The sequence below is a fragment of the Pseudophryne corroboree genome, unplaced genomic scaffold (genome assembly GCF_028390025.1).
Source record: "Pseudophryne corroboree isolate aPseCor3 unplaced genomic scaffold, aPseCor3.hap2 scaffold_1864, whole genome shotgun sequence".
Classification (NCBI taxonomy): domain Eukaryota; kingdom Metazoa; phylum Chordata; class Amphibia; order Anura; family Myobatrachidae; genus Pseudophryne; species Pseudophryne corroboree.
Genome location: NW_026968502.1, coordinates 56,734 through 81,378, shown reverse-complemented (window position 1 = coordinate 81,378; position 24,645 = coordinate 56,734). Strand labels below are relative to the sequence as shown.

General features: G+C 47.7%; 18 non-coding genes across 18 annotated transcripts; all 18 read left to right on the top strand.

Annotated features, from left to right (window-relative positions):
* Positions 1–312: 312 nt before the first annotated feature.
* On the top strand, positions 313–476 carry LOC135003469 (U1 spliceosomal RNA). The gene has a single exon (XR_010204486.1). It is a non-coding gene; the product is annotated as a U1 spliceosomal RNA (small nuclear RNA).
* A 1,236-nt stretch (positions 477–1,712) lies between these two features.
* Positions 1,713–1,876, top strand: LOC135003473 (U1 spliceosomal RNA). Its single transcript, XR_010204490.1, has one exon. It is a non-coding gene; the product is annotated as a U1 spliceosomal RNA (small nuclear RNA).
* Positions 1,877–3,112: 1,236 nt separating this feature from the next.
* On the top strand, positions 3,113–3,276 carry LOC135003462 (U1 spliceosomal RNA). The gene has a single exon (XR_010204478.1). It is a non-coding gene; the product is annotated as a U1 spliceosomal RNA (small nuclear RNA).
* Positions 3,277–4,513: 1,237 nt separating this feature from the next.
* LOC135003468 (U1 spliceosomal RNA) lies at positions 4,514–4,677 on the top strand. Its single transcript, XR_010204485.1, has one exon. It is a non-coding gene; the product is annotated as a U1 spliceosomal RNA (small nuclear RNA).
* Positions 4,678–5,913: 1,236 nt separating this feature from the next.
* LOC135003472 (U1 spliceosomal RNA) lies at positions 5,914–6,077 on the top strand. The gene has a single exon (XR_010204489.1). It is a non-coding gene; the product is annotated as a U1 spliceosomal RNA (small nuclear RNA).
* A 1,236-nt stretch (positions 6,078–7,313) lies between these two features.
* LOC135003427 (U1 spliceosomal RNA) lies at positions 7,314–7,477 on the top strand. Its single transcript, XR_010204444.1, has one exon. It is a non-coding gene; the product is annotated as a U1 spliceosomal RNA (small nuclear RNA).
* Positions 7,478–8,713: 1,236 nt separating this feature from the next.
* Positions 8,714–8,877, top strand: LOC135003485 (U1 spliceosomal RNA). Its single transcript, XR_010204502.1, has one exon. It is a non-coding gene; the product is annotated as a U1 spliceosomal RNA (small nuclear RNA).
* A 1,237-nt stretch (positions 8,878–10,114) lies between these two features.
* On the top strand, positions 10,115–10,278 carry LOC135003461 (U1 spliceosomal RNA). Its single transcript, XR_010204477.1, has one exon. It is a non-coding gene; the product is annotated as a U1 spliceosomal RNA (small nuclear RNA).
* Positions 10,279–11,514: 1,236 nt separating this feature from the next.
* On the top strand, positions 11,515–11,678 carry LOC135003460 (U1 spliceosomal RNA). Its single transcript, XR_010204476.1, has one exon. It is a non-coding gene; the product is annotated as a U1 spliceosomal RNA (small nuclear RNA).
* Positions 11,679–12,914: 1,236 nt separating this feature from the next.
* LOC135003458 (U1 spliceosomal RNA) lies at positions 12,915–13,078 on the top strand. The gene has a single exon (XR_010204474.1). It is a non-coding gene; the product is annotated as a U1 spliceosomal RNA (small nuclear RNA).
* A 1,237-nt stretch (positions 13,079–14,315) lies between these two features.
* On the top strand, positions 14,316–14,479 carry LOC135003457 (U1 spliceosomal RNA). Its single transcript, XR_010204473.1, has one exon. It is a non-coding gene; the product is annotated as a U1 spliceosomal RNA (small nuclear RNA).
* Positions 14,480–15,715: 1,236 nt separating this feature from the next.
* On the top strand, positions 15,716–15,879 carry LOC135003456 (U1 spliceosomal RNA). Its single transcript, XR_010204472.1, has one exon. It is a non-coding gene; the product is annotated as a U1 spliceosomal RNA (small nuclear RNA).
* A 1,236-nt stretch (positions 15,880–17,115) lies between these two features.
* Positions 17,116–17,279, top strand: LOC135003483 (U1 spliceosomal RNA). The gene has a single exon (XR_010204500.1). It is a non-coding gene; the product is annotated as a U1 spliceosomal RNA (small nuclear RNA).
* Positions 17,280–18,515: 1,236 nt separating this feature from the next.
* LOC135003455 (U1 spliceosomal RNA) lies at positions 18,516–18,679 on the top strand. The gene has a single exon (XR_010204471.1). It is a non-coding gene; the product is annotated as a U1 spliceosomal RNA (small nuclear RNA).
* A 1,239-nt stretch (positions 18,680–19,918) lies between these two features.
* LOC135003454 (U1 spliceosomal RNA) lies at positions 19,919–20,082 on the top strand. Its single transcript, XR_010204470.1, has one exon. It is a non-coding gene; the product is annotated as a U1 spliceosomal RNA (small nuclear RNA).
* A 1,236-nt stretch (positions 20,083–21,318) lies between these two features.
* On the top strand, positions 21,319–21,482 carry LOC135003422 (U1 spliceosomal RNA). Its single transcript, XR_010204440.1, has one exon. It is a non-coding gene; the product is annotated as a U1 spliceosomal RNA (small nuclear RNA).
* Positions 21,483–22,718: 1,236 nt separating this feature from the next.
* On the top strand, positions 22,719–22,882 carry LOC135003453 (U1 spliceosomal RNA). Its single transcript, XR_010204469.1, has one exon. It is a non-coding gene; the product is annotated as a U1 spliceosomal RNA (small nuclear RNA).
* Positions 22,883–24,118: 1,236 nt separating this feature from the next.
* Positions 24,119–24,282, top strand: LOC135003428 (U1 spliceosomal RNA). Its single transcript, XR_010204445.1, has one exon. It is a non-coding gene; the product is annotated as a U1 spliceosomal RNA (small nuclear RNA).
* Positions 24,283–24,645: the final 363 nt, after the last annotated feature.

Below are 24,645 nucleotides of genomic sequence, written 5' to 3'. Positions count from 1 at the left end.
TGCTTTTCATATGGAGATGAGGGTTGCAGCTACTGTAACTGTGCCCGACTGCTTTTATGACATGACGGTATGCAAATTCATCTGCTGCAGTGTGCCCTGGGAAGGATTTGCACTAGTTGTGCGCATAGTTTGGGGGTGCTTCAGGAACAGTCACCCTTCCGCCTTCCCATGTCAACGTGAAGAGATGCAGCCTCCCTGCAGTTTTCTTTTCCCGTCCCCTGCCGAGAGTTCACTTGTCATGGCTCCGGTCAACCTCCTTCACTTGACGGGGGTGTGCCCAAGCAGGGGCCCTCCTGAGCCCTAGTCCAACTCATACTTACCTGGCAGGGGAGATACCATGATCACGAAGGTGGTTCTCCCAGGGCGAGGCTCATCCATTGCACTCCGGGTGTGCTGACCCCTGCGATTTCCCCAAATGCGGGAAACTCGACTGCATAATTTGTGGTAGTGGGGGACTGCGTTCGCGCATTCCCTTGATCATCTCTGGTAAAAGTCAGATCTTTTTGTGTGCTGCTGGTGCTGTCTCTTCCTTTGCTGTTTCTATCCTTTTCTTCATTTCAACTCTCCCTCCACTGGACCCCTGTGCCCGTTAAGGTGCGCTTCTATCTTTCACTCAGCGCTCTCTTCTCATCTCTTCTCCTGTGTGCTGGCTGCATGCTTCCTTGCTTTTTCCGGCCTTGTACTGTGCTTCGCATAAACAACCAATACAGGGCGCTGCAGGACCCACACGGTTTCACTTGCTTTGTAAAGTAGGCCCCCAGATTGTGTCAGATATGAGGGGGAGAGAGAAAAAAAACTTTGCTCCCTCATTTCATGCAGTAGCTTGTCTACTTTGTAAAATGGTAGGCCTCGCTGGGCTGCCGTAGTCTTCCTACACATAGTAAGCGTTTAAATTGAGGCGGCGAAAACTAGAAGAAAGAGAGCATTTTTGGTTTGCGTGCAGATTTTGGGCAGGTGGATTGGTGGCAAAACACAAAGTATTTGTCTATGGTGCTTATAAGACGGGGGACAAAAGAAAAAAAATCACATTTGCTTTTGGTTCACTTGCTTGAGAAATACGCTTTTTGGGCCATTTGGGTGAAACAACTTTTGACGTGTTCAAATCAGTAAAAAGACTAATGGCTTTTTTGAGACTACAAAGTCTTTTGAAAGAAAAAACAAACAAACAAAAACCAAGGTATAATTTGTGTGAGTGCCGCAGGGGGGATAAGAAAGAAAGAAAAAATAAATAAAAAGAAATCCGTGACGACGACGTTCGGACGAGCGCTAACGTCGGAAAATGGTCTCGGTGCGAGGATGAGAAAACCCTCAGCAGCGAGGGGGTTAAATCTCAAGCTGCCTTTTATATTTTATTTTCCAATTTAAGAACCCATTGAGACATAGGACGGTGCACTGCCTGTTGCTTTTCATATGGAGATGAGGGTTGCAGCTACTGTAACTGTGCCCGACTGCTTTTATGACATGACGGTATGCAAATTCATCTGCTGCAGTGTGCCCTGGGAAGGATTTGCACTAGTTGTGCGCATAGTTTGGGGGTGCTTCAGGAACAGTCACCCTTCCGCCTTCCCATGTCAACGTGAAGAGATGCAGCCTCCCTGCAGTTTTCTTTTCCCGTCCCCTGCCGAGAGTTCACTTGTCATGGCTCCGGTCAACCTCCTTCACTTGACGGGGGTGTGCCCAAGCAGGGGCCCTCCTGAGCCCTAGTCCAACTCATACTTACCTGGCAGGGGAGATACCATGATCACGAAGGTGGTTCTCCCAGGGCGAGGCTCATCCATTGCACTCCGGGTGTGCTGACCCCTGCGATTTCCCCAAATGTGGGAAACTCGACTGCATAATTTGTGGTAGTGGGGGACTGCGTTCGTGCTTTCCCCTGATCATCTCTGGTAAAAGTCAGATCTTTTTGTGTGCTGCTGGTGCTGTCTCTTCCTTTGCTGTTTCTATCCTTTTCTTCATTTCAACTCTCCCTCCACTGGACCCCTGTGCCCGTTAAGGTGCGCTTCTATCTTTCACTCAGCGCTCTCTTCTCATCTCTTCTCCTGTGCGCTGGCTGCATGCTTCCTTGCTTTTTCCGGCCTTGTACTGTGCTTCGCATATACAACCAATACAGGGCGCTGCAGGACCCACACGGTTTCACTTGCTTTGTAAAGTAGGCCCCCAGATTGTGTCAGATATGAGGGGGAGAGACAAAAAAAACTTTGCTCCCTCATTTCATGCAGTAGCTTGTCTACTTTGTAAAATGGTAGGCCTCGCTGGGCTGCCGTAGTCTTCCTACACATAGTAAGCGTTTAAATTGAGGCGGCGAAAACTAGAAGAAAGAGAGCATTTTTGGTTTGCGTGCAGATTTTGGGCAGGTGGATTGGTGGCAAAACACAAAGTATTTGTCTATGGTGCTTATAAGACGGGGGACAAAAGAAAAAAAATCACATTTGCTTTTGGTTCACTTGCTTGAGAAATACGCTTTTTGGGCCATTTGGGTGAAACAACTTTTGACGTGTTCAAATCAGTAAAAAGACTAATGGCTTTTTTGAGACTACAAAGTCTTTTGAAAGAAAAAACAAACAAACAAAAACCAAGGTATAATTTGTGTGAGTGCCGCAGGGGGGATAAGAAAGAAAGAAAAAATAAATAAAAAGAAATCCGTGACGACGACGTTCGGACGAGCGCTAACGTCGGAAAATGGTCTCGGTGCGAGGATGAGAAAACCCTCAGCAGCGAGGGGGTTAAATCTCAAGCTGCCTTTTATATTTTATTTTCCAATTTAAGAACCCATTGAGACATAGGACGGTGCACTGCCTGTTGCTTTTCATATGGAGATGAGGGTTGCAGCTACTGTAACTGTGCCCGACTGCTTTTATGACATGACGGTATGCAAATTCATCTGCTGCAGTGTGCCCTGGGAAGGATTTGCACTAGTTGTGCGCATAGTTTGGGGGTGCTTCAGGAACAGTCACCCTTCCGCCTTCCCATGTCAACGTGAAGAGATGCAGCCTCCCTGCAGTTTTCTTTTCCCGTCCCCTGCCGAGAGTTCACTTGTCATGGCTCCGGTCAACCTCCTTCACTTGACGGGGGTGTGCCCAAGCAGGGGCCCTCCTGATCCCTAGTCCAACTCATACTTACCTGGCAGGGGAGATACCATGATCACGAAGGTGGTTCTCCCAGGGCGAGGCTCATCCATTGCACTCCGGGTGTGCTGACCCCTGCGATTTCCCCAAATGCGGGAAACTCGACTGCATAATTTGTGGTAGTGGGGGACTGCGTTCGCGCTTTCCCCTGATCATCTCTGGTAAAAGTCAGATCTTTTTGTGTGCTGCTGGTGCTGTCTCTTCCTTTGCTGTTTCCATCCTTTTCTTCATTTCAACCCTCCCTCCACTGGACCCCTGTGCCCGTTAAGGTGCGCTTCTATCTTTCACTCAGCGCTCTCTTCTCATCTCTTCTCCTGTGCGCTGGCTGCATGCTTCCTTGCTTTTTCCGACCTTGTACTGTGCTTCGCATATACAACCAATACAGGGCGCTGCAGGACCCACACGGTTTCACTTGCTTTGTAAAGTAGGCCCCCAGATTGTGTCAGATATGAGGGGGAGAGAGAAAAAAAACTTTGCTCCCTCATTTCATGCAGTAGCTTGTCTACTTTGTAAAATGGTAGGCCTCGCTGGGCTGCCGTAGTCTTCCTACACATAGTAAGCGTTTAAATTGAGGCGGCGAAAACTAGAAGAAAGAGAGCATTTTTGGTTTGCGTGCAGATTTTGGGCAGGTGGATTGGTGGCAAAACACAAAGTATTTGTCTATGGTGCTTATAAGACGGGGGACAAAAGAAAAAAAATCACATTTGCTTTTGGTTCACTTGCTTGAGAAATACGCTTTTTGGGCCATTTGGGTGAAACAACTTTTGACGTGTTCAAATCAGTAAAAAGACTAATGGCTTTTTTGAGACTACAAAGTCTTTTGAAAGAAAAAACAAACAAACAAAAACCAAGGTATAATTTGTGTGAGTGCCGCAGGGGGGGATAAGAAAGAAAGAAAAAATAAATAAAAAGAAATCCGTGACGACGACGTTCGGACGAGCGCTAACGTCGGAAAATGGTCTCGGTGCGAGGATGAGAAAACCCTCAGCAGCGAGGGGGTTAAATCTCAAGCTGCCTTTTATATTTTATTTTCCAATTTAAGAACCCATTGAGACATAGGACGGTGCACTGCCTGTTGCTTTTCATATGGAGATGAGGGTTGCAGCTACTGTAACTGTGCCCGACTGCTTTTATGACATGACGGTATGCAAATTCATCTGCTGCAGTGTGCCCTGGGAAGGATTTGCACTAGTTGTGCGCATAGTTTGGGGGTGCTTCAGGAACAGTCACCCTTCCGCCTTCCCATGTCAACGTGAAGAGATGCAGCCTCCCTGCAGTTTTCTTTTCCCGTCCCCTGCCGAGAGTTCACTTGTCATGGCTCCGGTCAACCTCCTTCACTTGACGGGGGTGTGCCCAAGCAGGGGCCCTCCTGAGCCCTAGTCCAACTCATACTTACCTGGCAGGGGAGATACCATGATCACGAAGGTGGTTCTCCCAGGGCGAGGCTCATCCATTGCACTCCGGGTGTGCTGACCCCTGCGATTTCCCCAAATGCGGGAAACTCGACTGCATAATTTGTGGTAGTGGGGGACTGCGTTCGCGCATTCCCTTGATCATCTCTGGTAAAAGTCAGATCTTTTTGTGTGCTGCTGGTGCTGTCTCTTCCTTTGCTGTTTCTATCCTTTTCTTCATTTCAACTCTCCCTCCACTGGACCCCTGTGCCCGTTAAGGTGCGCTTCTATCTTTCACTCAGCGCTCTCTTCTCATCTCTTCTCCTGTGTGCTGGCTGCATGCTTCCTTGCTTTTTCCGGCCTTGTACTGTGCTTCGCATAAACAACCAATACAGGGCGCTGCAGGACCCACACGGTTTCACTTGCTTTGTAAAGTAGGCCCCCAGATTGTGTCAGATATGAGGGGGAGAGAGAAAAAAAACTTTGCTCCCTCATTTCATGCAGTAGCTTGTCTACTTTGTAAAATGGTAGGCCTCGCTGGGCTGCCGTAGTCTTCCTACACATAGTAAGCGTTTAAATTGAGGCGGCGAAAACTAGAAGAAAGAGAGCATTTTTGGTTTGCGTGCAGATTTTGGGCAGGTGGATTGGTGGCAAAACACAAAGTATTTGTCTATGGTGCTTATAAGACGGGGGACAAAAGAAAAAAAATCACATTTGCTTTTGGTTCACTTGCTTGAGAAATACGCTTTTTGGGCCATTTGGGTGAAACAACTTTTGACGTGTTCAAATCAGTAAAAAGACTAATGGCTTTTTTGAGACTACAAAGTCTTTTGAAAGAAAAAACAAACAAACAAAAACCAAGGTATAATTTGTGTGAGTGCCGCAGGGGGGATAAGAAAGAAAGAAAAAATAAATAAAAAGAAATCCGTGACGACGACGTTCGGACGAGCGCTAACGTCGGAAAATGGTCTCGGTGCGAGGATGAGAAAACCCTCAGCAGCGAGGGGGTTAAATCTCAAGCTGCCTTTTATATTTTATTTTCCAATTTAAGAACCCATTGAGACATAGGACGGTGCACTGCCTGTTGCTTTTCATATGGAGATGAGGGTTGCAGCTACTGTAACTGTGCCCGACTGCTTTTATGACATGACGGTATGCAAATTCATCTGCTGCAGTGTGCCCTGGGAAGGATTTGCACTAGTTGTGCGCATAGTTTGGGGGTGCTTCAGGAACAGTCACCCTTCCGCCTTCCCATGTCAACGTGAAGAGATGCAGCCTCCCTGCAGTTTTCTTTTCCCGTCCCCTGCCGAGAGTTCACTTGTCATGGCTCCGGTCAACCTCCTTCACTTGACGGGGGTGTGCCCAAGCAGGGGCCCTCCTGAGCCCTAGTCCAACTCATACTTACCTGGCAGGGGAGATACCATGATCACGAAGGTGGTTCTCCCAGGGCGAGGCTCATCCATTGCACTCCGGGTGTGCTGACCCCTGCGATTTCCCCAAATGTGGGAAACTCGACTGCATAATTTGTGGTAGTGGGGGACTGCGTTCGTGCTTTCCCCTGATCATCTCTGGTAAAAGTCAGATCTTTTTGTGTGCTGCTGGTGCTGTCTCTTCCTTTGCTGTTTCTATCCTTTTCTTCATTTCAACTCTCCCTCCACTGGACCCCTGTGCCCGTTAAGGTGCGCTTCTATCTTTCACTCAGCGCTCTCTTCTCATCTCTTCTCCTGTGCGCTGGCTGCATGCTTCCTTGCTTTTTCCGGCCTTGTACTGTGCTTCGCATATACAACCAATACAGGGCGCTGCAGGACCCACACGGTTTCACTTGCTTTGTAAAGTAGGCCCCCAGATTGTGTCAGATATGAGGGGGAGAGACAAAAAAAACTTTGCTCCCTCATTTCATGCAGTAGCTTGTCTACTTTGTAAAATGGTAGGCCTCGCTGGGCTGCCGTAGTCTTCCTACACATAGTAAGCGTTTAAATTGAGGCGGCGAAAACTAGAAGAAAGAGAGCATTTTTGGTTTGCGTGCAGATTTTGGGCAGGTGGATTGGTGGCAAAACACAAAGTATTTGTCTATGGTGCTTATAAGACGGGGGACAAAAGAAAAAAAATCACATTTGCTTTTGGTTCACTTGCTTGAGAAATACGCTTTTTGGGCCATTTGGGTGAAACAACTTTTGACGTGTTCAAATCAGTAAAAAGACTAATGGCTTTTTTGAGACTACAAAGTCTTTTGAAAGAAAAAACAAACAAACAAAAACCAAGGTATAATTTGTGTGAGTGCCGCAGGGGGGATAAGAAAGAAAGAAAAAATAAATAAAAAGAAATCCGTGACGACGACGTTCGGACGAGCGCTAACGTCGGAAAATGGTCTCGGTGCGAGGATGAGAAAACCCTCAGCAGCGAGGGGGTTAAATCTCAAGCTGCCTTTTATATTTTATTTTCCAATTTAAGAACCCATTGAGACATAGGACGGTGCACTGCCTGTTGCTTTTCATATGGAGATGAGGGTTGCAGCTACTGTAACTGTGCCCGACTGCTTTTATGACATGACGGTATGCAAATTCATCTGCTGCAGTGTGCCCTGGGAAGGATTTGCACTAGTTGTGCGCATAGTTTGGGGGTGCTTCAGGAACAGTCACCCTTCCGCCTTCCCATGTCAACGTGAAGAGATGCAGCCTCCCTGCAGTTTTCTTTTCCCGTCCCCTGCCGAGAGTTCACTTGTCATGGCTCCGGTCAACCTCCTTCACTTGACGGGGGTGTGCCCAAGCAGGGGCCCTCCTGAGCCCTAGTCCAACTCATACTTACCTGGCAAGGGAGATACCATGATCATGAAGGTGGTTCTCCCAGGGCGAGGCTCATCCATTGCACTCCGGGTGTGCTGACCCCTGCGATTTCCCCAAATGCGGGAAACTCGACTGCATAATTTGTGGTAGTGGGGGACTGCGTTCGTGCTTTCCCCTGATCATCTCTGGTAAAAGTCAGATCTTTTTGTGTGCTGCTGGTGCTGTCTCTTCCTTTGCTGTTTCTATCCTTTTCTTCATTTCAACTCTCCCTCCACTGGACCCCTGTGCCCGTTAAGGTGCGCTTCTATCTTTCACTCAGCGCTCTCTTCTCATCTCTTCTCCTGTGCGCTGGCTGCATGCTTCCTTGCTTTTTCCGGCCTTGTACTGTGCTTCGCATATACAACCAATACAGGGCGCTGCAGGACCCACACGGTTTCACTTGCTTTGTAAAGTAGGCCCCCAGATTGTGTCAGATATGAGGGGGAGAGACAAAAAAAACTTTGCTCCCTCATTTCATGCAGTAGCTTGTCTACTTTGTAAAATGGTAGGCCTCGCTGGGCTGCCGTAGTCTTCCTACACATAGTAAGCGTTTAAATTGAGGCGGCGAAAACTAGAAGAAAGAGAGCATTTTTGGTTTGCGTGCAGATTTTGGGCAGGTGGATTGGTGGCAAAACACAAAGTATTTGTCTATGGTGCTTATAAGACGGGGGACAAAAGAAAAAAAATCACATTTGCTTTTGGTTCACTTGCTTGAGAAATACGCTTTTTGGGCCATTTGGGTGAAACAACTTTTGACGTGTTCAAATCAGTAAAAAGACTAATGGCTTTTTTGAGACTACAAAGTCTTTTGAAAGAAAAAACAAACAAACAAAAACCAAGGTATAATTTGTGTGAGTGCCGCAGGGGGGATAAGAAAGAAAGAAAAAATAAATAAAAAGAAATCCGTGACGACGACGTTCGGACGAGCGCTAACGTCGGAAAATGGTCTCGGTGCGAGGATGAGAAAACCCTCAGCAGCGAGGGGGTTAAATCTCAAGCTGCCTTTTATATTTTATTTTCCAATTTAAGAACCCATTGAGACATAGGACGGTGCACTGCCTGTTGCTTTTCATATGGAGATGAGGGTTGCAGCTACTGTAACTGTGCCCGACTGCTTTTATGACATGACGGTATGCAAATTCATCTGCTGCAGTGTGCCCTGGGAAGGATTTGCACTAGTTGTGCGCATAGTTTGGGGGTGCTTCAGGAACAGTCACCCTTCCGCCTTCCCATGTCAACGTGAAGAGATGCAGCCTCCCTGCAGTTTTCTTTTCCCGTCCCCTGCCGAGAGTTCACTTGTCATGGCTCCGGTCAACCTCCTTCACTTGACGGGGGTGTGCCCAAGCAGGGGCCCTCCTGAGCCCTAGTCCAACTCATACTTACCTGGCAAGGGAGATACCATGATCATGAAGGTGGTTCTCCCAGGGCGAGGCTCATCCATTGCACTCCGGGTGTGCTGACCCCTGCGATTTCCCCAAATGCGGGAAACTCGACTGCATAATTTGTGGTAGTGGGGGACTGCGTTCGCGCTTTCCCCTGATCATCTCTGGTAAAAGTCAGATCTTTTTGTGTGCTGCTGGTGCTGTCTCTTCCTTTGCTGTTTCTATCCTTTTCTTCATTTCAACTCTCCCACCACTGGACCCCTGTGCCCGTTAAGGTGCGCTTCTATCTTTCACTCAGCGCTCTCTTCTCATCTCTTCTCCTGTGCGCTGGCTGCATGCTTCCTTGCTTTTTCCGGCCTTGTACTGTGCTTCGCATATACAACCAATACAGGGCGCTGCAGGACCCACACGGTTTCACTTGCTTTGTAAAGTAGGCCCCCAGATTGTGTCAGATATGAGGGGGAGAAAGAAAAAAAACTTTGCTCCCTCATTTCATGCAGTAGCTTGTCTACTTTGTAAAATGGTAGGCCTCGCTGGGCTGCCGTAGTCTTCCTACACATAGTAAGCGTTTAAATTGAGGCGGCGAAAACTAGAAGAAAGAGAGCATTTTTGGTTTGCGTGCAGATTTTGGGCAGGTGGATTGGTGGCAAAACACAAAGTATTTGTCTATGGTGCTTATAAGACGGGGGACAAAAGAAAAAAAAATCACATTTGCTTTTGGTTCACTTGCTTGAGAAATACGCTTTTTGGGCCATTTGGGTGAAACAACTTTTGACGTGTTCAAATCAGTAAAAAGACTAATGGCTTTTTTGAGACTACAAAGTCTTTTGAAAGAAAAAACAAACAAACAAAAACCAAGGTATAATTTGTGTGAGTGCCGCAGGGGGGATAAGAAAGAAAGAAAAAATAAATAAAAAGAAATCCGTGACGACGACGTTCGGACGAGCGCTAACGTCGGAAAATGGTCTCGGTGCGAGGATGAGAAAACCCTCAGCAGCGAGGGGGTTAAATCTCAAGCTGCCTTTTATATTTTATTTTCCAATTTAAGAACCCATTGAGACATAGGACGGTGCACTGCCTGTTGCTTTTCATATGGAGATGAGGGTTGCAGCTACTGTAACTGTGCCCGACTGCTTTTATGACATGACGGTATGCAAATTCATCTGCTGCAGTGTGCCCTGGGAAGGATTTGCACTAGTTGTGCGCATAGTTTGGGGGTGCTTCAGGAACAGTCACCCTTCCGCCTTCCCATGTCAACGTGAAGAGATGCAGCCTCCCTGCAGTTTTCTTTTCCCGTCCCCTGCCGAGAGTTCACTTGTCATGGCTCCGGTCAACCTCCTTCACTTGACGGGGGTGTGCCCAAGCAGGGGCCCTCCTGATCCCTAGTCCAACTCATACTTACCTGGCAGGGGAGATACCATGATCACGAAGGTGGTTCTCCCAGGGCGAGGCTCATCCATTGCACTCCGGGTGTGCTGACCCCTGCGATTTCCCCAAATGCGGGAAACTCGACTGCATAATTTGTGGTAGTGGGGGACTGCGTTCGCGCTTTCCCCTGATCATCTCTGGTAAAAGTCAGATCTTTTTGTGTGCTGCTGGTGCTGTCTCTTCCTTTGCTGTTTCCATCCTTTTCTTCATTTCAACCCTCCCTCCACTGGACCCCTGTGCCCGTTAAGGTGCGCTTCTATCTTTCACTCAGCGCTCTCTTCTCATCTCTTCTCCTGTGCGCTGGCTGCATGCTTCCTTGCTTTTTCCGACCTTGTACTGTGCTTCGCATATACAACCAATACAGGGCGCTGCAGGACCCACACGGTTTCACTTGCTTTGTAAAGTAGGCCCCCAGATTGTGTCAGATATGAGGGGGAGAGAGAAAAAAAACTTTGCTCCCTCATTTCATGCAGTAGCTTGTCTACTTTGTAAAATGGTAGGCCTCGCTGGGCTGCCGTAGTCTTCCTACACATAGTAAGCGTTTAAATTGAGGCGGCGAAAACTAGAAGAAAGAGAGCATTTTTGGTTTGCGTGCAGATTTTGGGCAGGTGGATTGGTGGCAAAACACAAAGTATTTGTCTATGGTGCTTATAAGACGGGGGACAAAAGAAAAAAAATCACATTTGCTTTTGGTTCACTTGCTTGAGAAATACGCTTTTTGGGCCATTTGGGTGAAACAACTTTTGACGTGTTCAAATCAGTAAAAAGACTAATGGCTTTTTTGAGACTACAAAGTCTTTTGAAAGAAAAAACAAACAAACAAAAACCAAGGTATAATTTGTGTGAGTGCCGCAGGGGGGATAAGAAAGAAAGAAAAAATAAATAAAAAGAAATCCGTGACGACGACGTTCGGACGAGCGCTAACGTCGGAAAATGGTCTCGGTGCGAGGATGAGAAAACCCTCAGCAGCGAGGGGGTTAAATCTCAAGCTGCCTTTTATATTTTATTTTCCAATTTAAGAACCCATTGAGACATAGGACGGTGCACTGCCTGTTGCTTTTCATATGGAGATGAGGGTTGCAGCTACTGTAACTGTGCCCGACTGCTTTTATGACATGACGGTATGCAAATTCATCTGCTGCAGTGTGCCCTGGGAAGGATTTGCACTAGTTGTGCGCATAGTTTGGGGGTGCTTCAGGAACAGTCACCCTTCCGCCTTCCCATGTCAACGTGAAGAGATGCAGCCTCCCTGCAGTTTTCTTTTCCCGTCCCCTGCCGAGAGTTCACTTGTCATGGCTCCGGTCAACCTCCTTCACTTGACGGGGGTGTGCCCAAGCAGGGGCCCTCCTGAGCCCTAGTCCAACTCATACTTACCTGGCAGGGGAGATACCATGATCACGAAGGTGGTTCTCCCAGGGCGAGGCTCATCCATTGCACTCCGGGTGTGCTGACCCCTGCGATTTCCCCAAATGCGGGAAACTCGACTGCATAATTTGTGGTAGTGGGGGACTGCGTTCGCGCTTTCCCCTGATCATCTCTGGTAAAAGTCAGATCTTTTTGTGTGCTGCTGGTGCTGTCTCTTCCTTTGCTGTTTCTATCCTTTTCTTCATTTCAACTCTCCCTCCACTGGACCCCTGTGCCCGTTAAGGTGCGCTTCTATCTTTCACTCAGCGCTCTCTTCTCATCTCTTCTCCTGTGCGCTGGCTGCATGCTTCCTTGCTTTTTCCGGCCTTGTACTGTGCTTCGCATATACAACCAATACAGGGCGCTGCAGGACCCACACGGTTTCACTTGCTTTGTAAAGTAGGCCCCCAGATTGTGTCAGATATGAGGGGGAGAGAGAAAAAAAACTTTGCTCCCTCATTTCATGCAGTAGCTTGTCTACTTTGTAAAATGGTAGGCCTCGCTGGGCTGCCGTAGTCTTCCTACACATAGTAAGCGTTTGAATTGAGGCGGCGAAAACTAGAAGAAAGAGAGCATTTTTGGTTTGCGTGCAGATTTTGGGCAGGTGGATTGGTGGCAAAACACAAAGTATTTGTCTATGGTGCTTATAAGACGGGGGACAAAAGAAAAAAAATCACATTTGCTTTTGGTTCACTTGCTTGAGAAATACGCTTTTTGGGCCATTTGGGTGAAACAACTTTTGACGTGTTCAAATCAGTAAAAAGACTAATGGCTTTTTTGAGACTACAAAGTCTTTTGAAAGAAAAAACAAACAAACAAAAACCAAGGTATAATTTGTGTGAGTGCCGCAGGGGGGATAAGAAAGAAAGAAAAAATAAATAAAAAGAAATCCGTGACGACGACGTTCGGACGAGCGCTAACGTCGGAAAATGGTCTCGGTGCGAGGATGAGAAAACCCTCAGCAGCGAGGGGGTTAAATCTCAAGCTGCCTTTTATATTTTATTTTCCAATTTAAGAACCCATTGAGACATAGGACGGTGCACTGCCTGTTGCTTTTCATATGGAGATGAGGGTTGCAGCTACTGTAACTGTGCCCGACTGCTTTTATGACATGACGGTATGCAAATTCATCTGCTGCAGTGTGCCCTGGGAAGGATTTGCACTAGTTGTGCGCATAGTTTGGGGGTGCTTCAGGAACAGTCACCCTTCCGCCTTCCCATGTCAACGTGAAGAGATGCAGCCTCCCTGCAGTTTTCTTTTCCCGTCCCCTGCCGAGAGTTCACTTGTCATGGCTCCGGTCAACCTCCTTCACTTGACGGGGGTGTGCCCAAGCAGGGGCCCTCCTGAGCCCTAGTCCAACTCATACTTACCTGGCAGGGGAGATACCATGATCACGAAGGTGGTTCTCCCAGGGCGAGGCTCATCCATTGCACTCCGGGTGTGCTGACCCCTGCGATTTCCCCAAATGCGGGAAACTCGACTGCATAATTTGTGGTAGTGGGGGACTGCGTTCGCGCTTTCCCCTGATCATCTCTAGTAAAAGTCAGATCTTTTTGTGTGCTGCTGGTGCTGTCTCTTCCTCTGCTGTTTCCATCCTTTTCTTCATTTCAACTCTCCCTCCACTGGACCCCTGTGCCCGTTAAGGTGCGCTTCTATCTTTCACTCAGCGCTCTCTTCTCATCTCTTCTCCTGTGCGCTGGCTGCATGCTTCCTTGCTTTTTCCGGCCTTGTACTGTGCTTCGCATATACAACCAATACAGGGCGCTGCAGGACCCACACGGTTTCACTTGCTTTGTAAAGTAGGCCCCCAGATTGTGTCAGATATGAGGGGGAGAGAGAAAAAAAACTTTGCTCCCTCATTTCATGCAGTAGCTCGTCTACTTTGTAAAATGGTAGGCCTCGCTGGGCTGCCGTAGTCTTCCTACACATAGTAAGCGTTTAAATTGAGGCGGCGAAAACTAGAAGAAAGAGAGCATTTTTGGTTTGCGTGCAGATTTTGGGCAGGTGGATTGGTGGCAAAACACAAAGTATTTGTCTATGGTGCTTATAAGACGGGGGACAAAAGAAAAAAAAATCACATTTGCTTTTGGTTCACTTGCTTGAGAAATACGCTTTTTGGGCCATTTGGGTGAAACAACTTTTGACGTGTTCAAATCAGTAAAAAGACTAATGGCTTTTTTGAGACTACAAAGTCTTTTGAAAGAAAAAACAAACAAACAAAAACCAAGGTATAATTTGTGTGAGTGCCGCAGGGGGGATAAGAAAGAAAGAAAAAATAAATAAAAAGAAATCCGTGACGACGACGTTCGGACGAGCGCTAACGTCGGAAAATGGTCTCGGTGCGAGGATGAGAAAACCCTCAGCAGCGAGGGGGTTAAATCTCAAGCTGCCTTTTATATTTTATTTTCCAATTTAAGAACCCATTGAGACATAGGACGGTGCACTGCCTGTTGCTTTTCATATGGAGATGAGGGTTGCAGCTACTGTAACTGTGCCCGACTGCTTTTATGACATGACGGTATGCAAATTCATCTGCTGCAGTGTGCCCTGGGAAGGATTTGCACTAGTTGTGCGCATAGTTTGGGGGTGCTTCAGGAACAGTCACCCTTCCGCCTTCCCATGTCAACGTGAAGAGATGCAGCCTCCCTGCAGTTTTCTTTTCCCGTCCCCTGCCGAGAGTTCACTTGTCATGGCTCCGGTCAACCTCCTTCACTTGACGGGGGTGTGCCCAAGCAGGGGCCCTCCTGATCCCTAGTCCAACTCATACTTACCTGGCAGGGGAGATACCATGATCACGAAGGTGGTTCTCCCAGGGCGAGGCTCATCCATTGCACTCCGGGTGTGCTGACCCCTGCGATTTCCCCAAATGCGGGAAACTCGACTGCATAATTTGTGGTAGTGGGGGACTGCGTTCGCGCTTTCCCCTGATCATCTCTGGTAAAAGTCAGATCTTTTTGTGTGCTGCTGGTGCTGTCTCTTCCTTTGCTGTTTCCATCCTTTTCTTCATTTCAACCCTCCCTCCACTGGACCCCTGTGCCCGTTAAGGTGCGCTTCTATCTTTCACTCAGCGCTCTCTTCTCATCTCTTCTCCTGTGCGCTGGCTGCATGCTTCCTTGCTTTTTCCGACCTTGTACTGTGCTTCGCATATACAACCAATACAGGGCGCTGCAGGACCCACACGGTTTCACTTGCTTTGTAAAGTAGGCCCCCAGATTGTGTCAGATATGAGGGGGAGAGAGAAAAAAAACTTTGCTCCCTCATTTCATGCAGTAGCTTGTCTACTTTGTAAAATGGTAGGCCTCGCTGGGCTGCCGTAGTCTTCCTACACATAGTAAGCGTTTAAATTGAGGCGGCGAAAACTAGAAGAAAGAGAGCATTTTTGGTTTGCGTGCAGATTTTGGGCAGGTGGATTGGTGGCAAAACACAAAGTATTTGTCTATGGTGCTTATAAGACGGGGGACAAAAGAAAAAAAATCACATTTGCTTTTGGTTCACTTGCTTGAGAAATACGCTTTTTGGGCCATTTGGGTGAAACAACTTTTGACGTGTTCAAATCAGTAAAAAGACTAATGGCTTTTTTGAGACTACAAAGTCTTTTGAAAGAAAAAACAAACAAACAAAAACCAAGGTATAATTTGTGTGAGTGCCGCAGGGGGGATAAGAAAGAAAGAAAAAATAAATAAAAAGAAATCCGTGACGACGACGTTCGGACGAGCGCTAACGTCGGAAAATGGTCTCGGTGCGAGGATGAGAAAACCCTCAGCAGCGAGGGGGTTAAATCTCAAGCTGCCTTTTATATTTTATTTTCCAATTTAAGAACCCATTGAGACATAGGACGGTGCACTGCCTGTTGCTTTTCATATGGAGATGAGGGTTGCAGCTACTGTAACTGTGCCCGACTGCTTTTATGACATGACGGTATGCAAATTCATCTGCTGCAGTGTGCCCTGGGAAGGATTTGCACTAGTTGTGCGCATAGTTTGGGGGTGCTTCAGGAACAGTCACCCTTCCGCCTTCCCATGTCAACGTGAAGAGATGCAGCCTCCCTGCAGTTTTCTTTTCCCGTCCCCTGCCGAGAGTTCACTTGTCATGGCTCCGGTCAACCTCCTTCACTTGACGGGGGTGTGCCCAAGCAGGGGCCCTCCTGAGCCCTAGTCCAACTCATACTTACCTGGCAGGGGAGATACCATGATCACGAAGGTGGTTCTCCCAGGGCGAGGCTCATCCATTGCACTCCGGGTGTGCTGACCCCTGCGATTTCCCCAAATGCGGGAAACTCGACTGCATAATTTGTGGTAGTGGGGGACTGCGTTCGCGCTTTCCCCTGATCATCTCTGGTAAAAGTCAGATCTTTTTGTGTGCTGCTGGTGCTGTCTCTTCCTTTGCTGTTTCTATCCTTTTCTTCATTTCAACTCTCCCTCCACTGGACCCCTGTGCCCGTTAAGGTGCGCTTCTATCTTTCACTCAGCGCTCTCTTCTCATCTCTTCTCCTGTGCGCTGGCTGCATGCTTCCTTGCTTTTTCCGGCCTTGTACTGTGCTTCGCATATACAACCAATACAGGGCGCTGCAGGACCCACACGGTTTCACTTGCTTTGTAAAGTAGGCCCCCAGATTGTGTCAGATATGAGGGGGAGAGAGAAAAAAAACTTTGCTCCCTCATTTCATGCAGTAGCTTGTCTACTTTGTAAAATGGTAGGCCTCGCTGGGCTGCCGTAGTCTTCCTACACATAGTAAGCGTTTAAATTGAGGCGGCGAAAACTAGAAGAAAGAGAGCATTTTTGGTTTGCGTGCAGATTTTGGGCAGGTGGATTGGTGGCAAAACACAAAGTATTTGTCTATGGTGCTTATAAGACGGGGGACAAAAGAAAAAAAATCACATTTGCTTTTGGTTCACTTGCTTGAGAAATACGCTTTTTGGGCCATTTGGGTGAAACAACTTTTGACGTGTTCAAATCAGTAAAAAGACTAATGGCTTTTTTGAGACTACAAAGTCTTTTGAAAGAAAAAACAAACAAACAAAAACCAAGGTATAATTTGTGTGAGTGCCGCAGGGGGGATAAGAAAGAAAGAAAAAATAAATAAAAAGAAATCCGTGACGACGACGTTCGGACGAGCGCTAACGTCGGAAAATGGTCTCGGTGCGAGGATGAGAAAACCCTCAGCAGCGAGGGGGTTAAATCTCAAGCTGCCTTTTATATTTTATTTTCCAATTTAAGAACCCATTGAGACATAGGACGGTGCACTGCCTGTTGCTTTTCATATGGAGATGAGGGTTGCAGCTACTGTAACTGTGCCCGACTGCTTTTATGACATGACGGTATGCAAATTCATCTGCTGCAGTGTGCCCTGGGAAGGATTTGCACTAGTTGTGCGCATAGTTTGGGGGTGCTTCAGGAACAGTCACCCTTCCGCCTTCCCATGTCAACGTGAAGAGATGCAGCCTCCCTGCAGTTTTCTTTTCCCGTCCCCTGCCGAGAGTTCACTTGTCATGGCTCCGGTCAACCTCCTTCACTTGACGGGGGTGTGCCCAAGCAGGGGCCCTCCTGAGCCCTAGTCCAACTCATACTTACCTGGCAGGGGAGATACCATGATCACGAAGGTGGTTCTCCCAGGGCGAGGCTCATCCATTGCACTCCGGGTGTGCTGACCCCTGCGATTTCCCCAAATGCGGGAAACTCGACTGCATAATTTGTGGTAGTGGGGGACTGCGTTCGTGCTTTCCCCTGATCATCTCTGGTAAAAGTCAGATCTTTTTGTGTGCTGCTGGTGCTGTCTCTTCCTTTGCTGTTTCCATCCTTTTCTTCATTTCAACTCTCCCTCCACTGGACCCCTGTGCCCGTTAAGGTGCGCTTCTATCTTTCACTCAGCGCTCTCTTCTCATCTCTTCTCCTGTGCGCTGGCTGCATGCTTCCTTGCTTTTTCCGACCTTGTACTGTGCTTCGCATATACAACCAATACAGGGCGCTGCAGGACCCACACGGTTTCACTTGCTTTGTAAAGTAGGCCCCCAGATTGTGTCAGATATGAGGGGGAGAGAGAAAAAAAACTTTGCTCCCTCATTTCATGCAGTAGCTTGTCTACTTTGTAAAATGGTAGGCCTCGCTGGGCTGCCGTAGTCTTCCTACACATAGTAAGCGTTTAAATTGAGGCGGCGAAAACTAGAAGAAAGAGAGCATTTTTGGTTTGCGTGCAGATTTTGGGCAGGTGGATTGGTGGCAAAACACAAAGTATTTGTCTATGGTGCTTATAAGACGGGGGACAAAAGAAAAAAAATCACATTTGCTTTTGGTTCACTTGCTTGAGAAATACGCTTTTTGGGCCATTTGGGTGAAACAACTTTTGACGTGTTCAAATCAGTAAAAAGACTAATGGCTTTTTTGAGACTACAAAGTCTTTTGAAAGAAAAAACAAACAAACAAAAACCAAGGTATAATTTGTGTGAGTGCCGCAGGGGGGATAAGAAAGAAAGAAAAAATAAATAAAAAGAAATCCGTGACGACGACGTTCGGACGAGCGCTAACGTCGGAAAATGGTCTCGGTGCGAGGATGAGAAAACCCTCAGCAGCGAGGGGGTTAAATCTCAAGCTGCCTTTTATATTTTATTTTCCAATTTAAGAACCCATTGAGACATAGGACGGTGCACTGCCTGTTGCTTTTCATATGGAGATGAGGGTTGCAGCTACTGTAACTGTGCCCGACTGCTTTTATGACATGACGGTATGCAAATTCATCTGCTGCAGTGTGCCCTGGGAAGGATTTGCACTAGTTGTGCGCATAGTTTGGGGGTGCTTCAGGAACAGTCACCCTTCCGCCTTCCCATGTCAACGTGAAGAGATGCAGCCTCCCTGCAGTTTTCTTTTCCCGTCCCCTGCCGAGAGTTCACTTGTCATGGCTCCGGTCAACCTCCTTCACTTGACGGGGGTGTGCCCAAGCAGGGGCCCTCCTGAGCCCTAGTCCAACTCATACTTACCTGGCAGGGGAGATACCATGATCACGAAGGTGGTTCTCCCAGGGCGAGGCTCATCCATTGCACTCCGGGTGTGCTGACCCCTGCGATTTCCCCAAATGCGGGAAACTCGACTGCATAATTTGTGGTAGTGGGGGACTGCGTTCGCGCTTTCCCCTGATCATCTCTAGTAAAAGTCAGATCTTTTTGTGTGCTGCTGGTGCTGTCTCTTCCTTTGCTGTTTCCATCCTTTTCTTCATTTCAACTCTCCCTCCACTGGACCCCTGTGCCCGTTAAGGTGCGCTTCTATCTTTCACTCAGCGCTCTCTTCTCATCTCTTCTCCTGTGCGCTGGCTGGCTGCATGCTTCCTTGCTTTTTCCGGCCTTGTACTGTGCTTCGCATATACAACCAATACAGGGCGCTGCAGGACCCACACGGTTTCACTTGCTTTGTAAAGTAGGCCCCCAGATTGTGTCAGATATGAGGGGGAGAGAGAAAAAAAACTTTGCTCCCTCATTTCATGCAGTAGCTCGTCTACTTTGTAAAATGGTAGGCCTCGCTGGGCTGCCGTAGTCTTCCTACACATAGTAAGCGTTTAAATTGAGGCGGCGAAAACTAGAAGAAAGAGAGCATTTTTGGTTTGCGTGCAGATTTTGGGCAGGTGGATTGGTGGCAAAACACAAAGTATTTGTCTATGGTGCTTATAAGACGGGGGACAAAAGAAAAAAAATCACATTTGCTTTTGGTTCACTTGCTTGAGAAATACGCTTTTTGGGCCATTTGGGTGAAACAACTTTTGACGTGTTCAAATCAGTAAAAAGACTAATGGCTTTTTTGAGACTACAAAGTCTTTTGAAAGAAAAAACAAACAAACAAAAACCAAGGTATAATTTGTGTGAGTGCCGCAGGGGGATAAGAAAGAAAGAAAAAATAAATAAAAAGAAATCCGTGACGACGACGTTCGGACGAGCGCTAACGTCGGAAAATGGTCTCGGTGCGAGGATGAGAAAACCCTCAGCAGCGAGGGGGTTAAATCTCAAGCTGCCTTTTATATTTTATTTTCCAATTTAAGAACCCATTGAGACATAGGACGGTGCACTGCCTGTTGCTTTTCATATGGAGATGAGGGTTGCAGCTACTGTAACTGTGCCCGACTGCTTTTATGACATGACGGTATGCAAATTCATCTGCTGCAGTGTGCCCTGGGAAGGATTTGCACTAGTTGTGCGCATAGTTTGGGGGTGCTTCAGGAACAGTCACCCTTCCGCCTTCCCATGTCAACGTGAAGAGATGCAGCCTCCCTGCAGTTTTCTTTTCCCGTCCCCTGCCGAGAGTTCACTTGTCATGGCTCCGGTCAACCTCCTTCACTTGACGGGGGTGTGCCCAAGCAGGGGCCCTCCTGAGCCCTAGTCCAACTCATACTTACCTGGCAGGGGAGATACCATGATCACGAAGGTGGTTCTCCCAGGGCGAGGCTCATCCATTGCACTCCGGGTGTGCTGACCCCTGCGATTTCCCCAAATGCGGGAAACTCGACTGCATAATTTGTGGTAGTGGGGGACTGCGTTCGCGCTTTCCCCTGATCATCTCTGGTAAAAGTCAGATCTTTTTGTGTGCTGCTGGTGCTGTCTCTTCCTTTGCTGTTTCCATCCTTTTCTTCATTTCAACCCTCCCTCCACTGGACCCCTGTGCCCGTTAAGGTGCGCTTCTATCTTTCACTCAGCGCTCTCTTCTCATCTCTTCTCCTGTGCGCTGGCTGCATGCTTCCTTGCTTTTTCCGACCTTGTACTGTGCTTCGCATATACAACCAATACAGGGCGCTGCAGGACCCACACGGTTTCACTTGCTTTGTAAAGTAGGCCCCCAGATTGTGTCAGATATGAGGGGGAGAGAGAAAAAAAACTTTGCTCCCTCATTTCATGCAGTAGCTTGTCTACTTTGTAAAATGGTAGGCCTCGCTGGGCTGCCGTAGTCTTCCTACACATAGTAAGCGTTTAAATTGAGGCGGCGAAAACTAGAAGAAAGAGAGCATTTTTGGTTTGCGTGCAGATTTTGGGCAGGTGGATTGGTGGCAAAACACAAAGTATTTGTCTATGGTGCTTATAAGACAGGGGACAAAAGAAAAAAAATCACATTTGCTTTTGGTTCACTTGCTTGAGAAATACGCTTTTTGGGCCATTTGGGTGAAACAACTTTTGACGTGTTCAAATCAGTAAAAAGACTAATGGCTTTTTTGAGACTACAAAGTCTTTTGAAAGAAAAAACAAACAAACAAAAACCAAGGTATAATTTGTGTGAGTGCCGCAGGGGGGATAAGAAAGAAAGAAAAAATAAATAAAAAGAAATCCGTGACGACGACGTTCGGACGAGCGCTAACGTCGGAAAATGGTCTCGGTGCGAGGATGAGAAAACCCTCAGCAGCGAGGGGGTTAAATCTCAAGCTGCCTTTTATATTTTATTTTCCAATTTAAGAACCCATTGAGACATAGGACGGTGCACTGCCTGTTGCTTTTCATATGGAGATGAGGGTTGCAGCTACTGTAACTGTGCCCGACTGCTTTTATGACATGACGGTATGCAAATTCATCTGCTGCAGTGTGCCCTGGGAAGGATTTGCACTAGTTGTGCGCATAGTTTGGGGGTGCTTCAGGAACAGTCACCCTTCCGCCTTCCCATGTCAACGTGAAGAGATGCAGCCTCCCTGCAGTTTTCTTTTCCCGTCCCCTGCCGAGAGTTCACTTGTCATGGCTCCGGTCAACCTCCTTCACTTGACGGGGGTGTGCCCAAGCAGGGGCCCTCCTGAGCCCTAGTCCAACTCATACTTACCTGGCAGGGGAGATACCATGATCATGAAGGTGGTTCTCCCAGGGTGAGGCTCATCCATTGCACTCCGGGTGTGCTGACCCCTGCGATTTCCCCAAATGCGGGAAACTCGACTGCATAATTTGTGGTAGTGGGGGACTGCGTTCGCGCTTTCCCCTCATCATCTCTGGTAAAAGTCAGATCTTTTTGTGTGCTGCTGGTGCTGTCTCTTCCTTTGCTGTTTCCATCCTTTTCTTCATTTCAACTCTCCCTCCACTGGACCCCTGTGCCCGTTAAGGTGCGCTTCTATCTTTCACTCAGCGCTCTCTTCTCATCTCTTCTCCTGTGCGCTGGCTGCATGCTTCCTTGCTTTTTCCGGCCTTGTACTGTGCTTCGCATATACAACCAATACAGGGCGCTGCAGGACCCACACGGTTTCACTTGCTTTGTAAAGTAGGCCCCCAGATTGTGTCAGATATGAGGGGGAGAGACAAAAAAAACTTTGCTCCCTCATTTCATGCAGTAGCTTGTCTACTTTGTAAAATGGTAGGCCTCGCTGGGCTGCCGTAGTCTTCCTACACATAGTAAGCGTTTAAATTGAGGCGGCGAAAACTAGAAGAAAGAGAGCATTTTTGGTTTGCGTGCAGATTTTGGGCAGGTGGATTGGTGGCAAAACACAAAGTATTTGTCTATGGTGCTTATAAGACGGGGGACAAAAGAAAAAAAATCACATTTGCTTTTGGTTCACTTGCTTGAGAAATACGCTTTTTGGGCCATTTGGGTGAAACAACTTTTGACGTGTTCAAATCAGTAAAAAGACTAATGGCTTTTTTGAGACTACAAAGTCTTTTGAAAGAAAAAACAAACAAACAAAAAACAAGGTATAATTTGTGTGAGTGCCGCAGGGGGGATAAGAAAGAAAGAAAAAATAAATAAAAAGAAATCCGTGACGACGACGTTCGGACGAGCGCTAACGTCGGAAAATGGTCTCGGTGCGAGGATGAGAAAACCCTCAGCAGCGAGGGGGTTAAATCTCAAGCTGCCTTTTATATTTTATTTTCCAATTTAAGAACCCATTGAGACATAGGACGGTGCACTGCCTGTTGCTTTTCATATGGAGATGAGGGTTGCAGCTACTGTAACTGTGCCCGACTGCTTTTATGACATGACGGTATGCAAATTCATCTGCTGCAGTGTGCCCTGGGAAGGATTTGCACTAGTTGTGCGCATAGTTTGGGGGTGCTTCAGGAACAGTCACCCTTCCGCCTTCCCATGTCAACGTGAAGAGATGCAGCCTCCCTGCAGTTTTCTTTTCCCGTCCCCTGCCGAGAGTTCACTTGTCATGGCTCCGGTCAACCTCCTTCACTTGACGGGGGTGTGCCCAAGCAGGGGCCCTCCTGAGCCCTAGTCCAACTCATACTTACCTGGCAGGGGAGATACCATGATCACGAAGGTGGTTCTCCCAGGGCGAGGCTCATCCATTGCACTCCGGGTGTGCTGACCCCTGCGATTTCCCCAAATGCGGGAAACTCGACTGCATAATTTGTGGTAGTGGGGGACTGCGTTCGCGCTTTCCCCTGATCATCTCTGGTAAAAGTCAGATCTTTTTGTGTGCTGCTGGTGCTGTCTCTTCCTTTGCTGTTTCCATCCTTTTCTTCATTTCAACCCTCCCTCCACTGGACCCCTGTGCCCGTTAAGGTGCGCTTCTATCTTTCACTCAGCGCTCTCTTCTCATCTCTTCTCCTGTGCGCTGGCTGCATGCTTCCTTGCTTTTTCCGGCCTTGTACTGTGCTTCGCATATACAACCAATACAGGGCGCTGCAGGACCCACACGGTTTCACTTGCTTTGTAAAGTAGGCCCCCAGATTGTGTCAGATATGAGGGGGAGAGACAAAAAAAACTTTGCTCCCTCATTTCATGCAGTAGCTTGTCTACTTTGTAAAATGGTAGGCCTCGCTGGGCTGCCGTAGTCTTCCTACACATAGTAAGCGTTTAAATTGAGGCGGCGAAAACTAGAAGAAAGAGAGCATTTTTGGTTTGCGTGCAGATTTTGGGCAGGTGGATTGGTGGCAAAACACAAAGTATTTGTCTATGGTGCTTATAAGACGGGGGACAAAAGAAAAAAAATCACATTTGCTTTTGGTTCACTTGCTTGAGAAATACGCTTTTTGGGCCATTTGGGTGAAACAACTTTTGACGTGTTCAAATCAGTAAAAAGACTAATGGCTTTTTTGAGACTACAAAGTCTTTTGAAAGAAAAAACAAACAAACAAAAACCAAGGTATAATTTGTGTGAGTGCCGCAGGGGGGATAAGAAAGAAAGAAAAAATAAATAAAAAGAAATCCGCGACGACGACGTTCGGACGAGCGCTAACGTCGGAAAATGGTCTCGGTGCGAGGATGAGAAAACCCTCAGCAGCGAGGGGGTTAAATCTCAAGCTGCCTTTTATATTTTATTTTCCAATTTAAGAACCCATTGAGACATAGGACGGTGCACTGCCTGTTGCTTTTCATATGGAGATGAGGGTTGCAGCTACTGTAACTGTGCCCGACTGCTTTTATGACATGACGGTATGCAAATTCATCTGCTGCAGTGTGCCCTGGGAAGGATTTGCACTAGTTGTGCGCATAGTTTGGGGGTGCTTCAGGAACAGTCACCCTTCCGCCTTCCCATGTCAACGTGAAGAGATGCAGCCTCCCTGCAGTTTTCTTTTCCCGTCCCCTGCCGAGAGTTCACTTGTCATGGCTCCGGTCAACCTCCTTCACTTGACGGGGGTGTGCCCAAGCAGGGGCCCTCCTGAGCCCTAGTCCAACTCATATTTACCTGGCAGGGGAGATATCATGATCACAAAGGTGGTTCTCCCAGGGCGAGGCTCATCCATTGCACTCCGGGTGTGCTGACCCCTGCGATTTCCCCAAATGCGGGAAACTCGACTGCATAATTTGTGGTAGTGGGGGACTGCGTTCGCGTTTTCCCCTGATCATCTCTGGTAAAAGTCAGATCTTTTTGTGTGCTGCTGGTGCTGTCTCTTCCTTTGCTGTTTCCATCCTTTTCTTCATTTCAACCCTCCCTCCACTGGACCCCTGTGCCCGTTAAGGTGCGCTTCTATCTTTCACTCAGCGCTCTCTTCTCATCTCTTCTCCTGTGCGCTGGCTGCATGCTTCCTTGCTTTTTCCGGCCTTGTACTGTGCTTCGCATATACAACCAATACAGGGCGCTGCAGGACCCACACGGTTTCACTTGCTTTGTAAAGTAGGCCCCCAGATTGTGTCAGATATGAGGGGGAGAGACAAAAAAAACTTTGCTCCCTCATTTCATGCAGTAGCTTGTCTACTTTGTAAA